Raw genomic sequence first — 2975 nt, forward strand, 5'->3', positions numbered from 1 at the left:
AAACACATCTCTCCTCATTAAATACATGCCACATAAGCAATTTTTTTCTTGAAACCCATTATGTTACTACCTAAGTTACTCCCACTATGACTAGCCTAATGAGGAGATCAGCAGCTTATAGAACATGGGAAAATTAACTAGCCAAAATCCATATGATTGTCCAAAGCACTTTATAGTGTGAGCTTGTGTCATGGATGACGTTATCCCATGATTCTTCGTATGTTTTATCCATGGCAATGAAATATGGGCACTTGCTGTATGTAGGTACCAATCTAATACCAGTGACAGATCAGTCTTCAGGATGACTATAATTAGAAGCCAGTATGAATAAATCATGATTTAAGATTCAAGATTCCTCCAAGCAACAAAACTGAAACAGAGAGGATGCATACCCTCCAGCTTCATGGCCTAAGATCCTAGGGAAAACGGGAGTTTGGCCCTGCAGAACACTGTGATGCATCACAATTACCCAATTGGGAAGCACAAAACTGTGAGATACAGTTGTGTGTGGATACCTTGGCTTCCCAGAAGTAGACGTCAGTGTGGAGGATCTTGACTAGCACCTCTATGGCCTGCGGCGGTGCCACCTCCACCTCCTCAATCGACAGAGGCTTCCCGGCCTCCCATGCCACCACCGCTGCAATCACGCACGAACCAGACCAGTTAGATGATCTCCACTCAACAATTCCAGGGCTTCTTCTTTTTCTGTTGTTCCCTCTTTAATCATCTTGTCTATGTAATCTCTGTAATTTCCTGGCTCTGCCAGTTCTTGTTAATGAATGAAACGTAGCTCGCTGCCTACTTTTCGTCAAAAATAGAATAAAATACTATTACTCAGAAATTTGCCTAAAGAATGCAACCTAGAGATCCTCATTACTCGTGCTTGGCATTTTTGGATGCAAAGGAATGACAAAATGTTCAGAGATATCATAATCAATCAATTGGATCATGGAAGTCTAGACTCAAGGAAGATCTGCTTCTGCTGGGGTGCATAGAACTAAAGACAGGCATGTTGTTTATTTAGAGAACTGGATAGTGGTAAACCTTTAAATGATCAGGATGATACCAAGAGCTGGAATTGAAAACCTGCCTTTTCTTTTTTGGATAGTTCGATCCTTTTATGATGACCAGGATGAACACAATATATTTTAAGGAAAAAACTATGAACGCGGTACAAGAACTTGGGCCGGCGTAGTGCAGGAAGCATCGAACCTACTGCAACAAAACGAGAACAGACCAGAACAACAACTAGCAGACGGCAGCAAAAACGATGTCGCATTTCAGGTGCATGACTTTACAACGCACCGATGTTCCCCGCTCTCATTTCAGAGTCCATTTTATCATAAGTTGGATCATAGATTGACAGCGTCAGCAACCAACCACAACAGCCAAGCATGATTCTTTACAATTGGCACAAGAGTTCAGCTTGCCGTCAACACACGGTTCGCCTGTAGCAGATCGAGGTGATATATAGGTTCTTCGTCCATTTTTCCTGGAAATTTTATTCAATGTTAGGTCCCGACATATGAATGAAGATATTACAACACACGAGGACAGATTATGTACGCCACTGTGAGCTAGCAAAAGAAATGACAACGTACCTTCACATAGTTGCAGAAGCTGCACAACTACTCAACAAGCCAGCTTCACTGCATTTTTTTTTTCTTTATGCTGAATCAGCTATATTGAAGTGGTAGCTACAAAAGGCAGGAAAAACATCTTTACGGAACAACAGGCACGCTCCCAATCTCAAGAACAAGCAAGCAGAGGATAGCAAGACAAACAGGAGCTACTTATAAGCTTAAATCATAATAAGTCAAAACAAAACCCTTTCATCACGAACAACGAGCACAAATGCTTTAGTTACAGAAAAACAGAATAGTATAGTTTCGGATAGCTGCTTTCACCAGGATATCAAGTAAAATTTAGGCATGACTACTGTGGACGACATTAAAAATTGGAGTTCACACCAAGATAACGCAAGTTCGCAACAACGGTAACCACAAGGCAGTTTTCCTTTTTGACCTAAGTCACCAAGAGACGGTAACTGGAACTCCGGTCTTTTCAAAGAAAATAAATTAGAGCTAAATAGTACTCGTATAACCCAGCTATTTAGAGCCATCTGACGCTTAAAGTCCTCTAATCCTTGATCTGGAGTATGAAGAGCCGATGATGCTATGTGTCATGTAGGAGTGGCGGGTGGCGGGGACCTTATGGGACTTGAAGCACCAGAACTAGTTAATTGCACGAAACCACCACATTGAGGGGCTAGGTTTGCAGAAAACACGACTTCACAATTTTCGACGGCTGATCGGCGGCTTAGGGCGTTTTGAGCACGTTTATGACAGGTGGATCCTGCTTTGTGCTGACCTGGCCACCAGAACAGACCACTTTTACAAGGCAAGGGAAGGAAGAAATAATGTCTGGGCAAGCAAAAGAAAATTTTGGAGAATATGTCAACATTTTCAAATTTAAAAGGAGTTACCGCAGCTCTGTGGGCCACCTAGGATTATAAACCGAATTCCACCGAGTTGTTGGGCTCCCCGACCGAACATTTTTCATAGGTTATTCGTCTTCTTCCAGATTTAAAGCCATTCCTCTACGCTTATTTCCAACCTACAATTTGCACAACAGATGCTTAGGCAACTTAAATTGCAGAGCGCAGATGCATGTTGTGGATAAAGCGGTGCAGACCTCTAGAGCTCAATAGATCCTGATGGGTCTCGAAGCAGCTCCTTCGATTAAATCATCAAAGAGAGAAACAAGTCTTTGGTGTAGAAGTGCATGCTCTAGCTAATGCAACCAAAATACCGATCTGATGGAAGAGACTAGGCAGCACATTATACGTTAACACTTCCCCTCACGTGTGGCTCCCTCAGGCCTAAACGTGGACCAGAAGTGGGCTGCAATTTTTTAATTGCGCCAGCCGGGTCTTGAACTCAAGACCTCTTGGCTCCAATACCATGTAAGAAACT

At 42.6% G+C, this 2975-nt stretch overlaps 1 long non-coding RNA gene across 1 annotated transcript; it reads right to left on the reverse strand.

Annotated features, from left to right (window-relative positions):
- Positions 1-1186: 1186 nt before the first annotated feature.
- LOC119308075 lies at positions 1187-2608 on the reverse strand. Its single transcript, XR_005149796.1, has 3 exons — positions 2486-2608; positions 1602-1697; positions 1187-1492 (listed from the first exon to the last, which is right to left on the reverse strand). It is a non-coding gene; the product is annotated as an uncharacterized LOC119308075 (long non-coding RNA).
- Positions 2609-2975: the final 367 nt, after the last annotated feature.

This window comes from Triticum dicoccoides, chromosome 5B (genome assembly GCF_002162155.2).
Source record: "Triticum dicoccoides isolate Atlit2015 ecotype Zavitan chromosome 5B, WEW_v2.0, whole genome shotgun sequence".
Taxonomy (NCBI): domain Eukaryota; kingdom Viridiplantae; phylum Streptophyta; class Magnoliopsida; order Poales; family Poaceae; genus Triticum; species Triticum dicoccoides.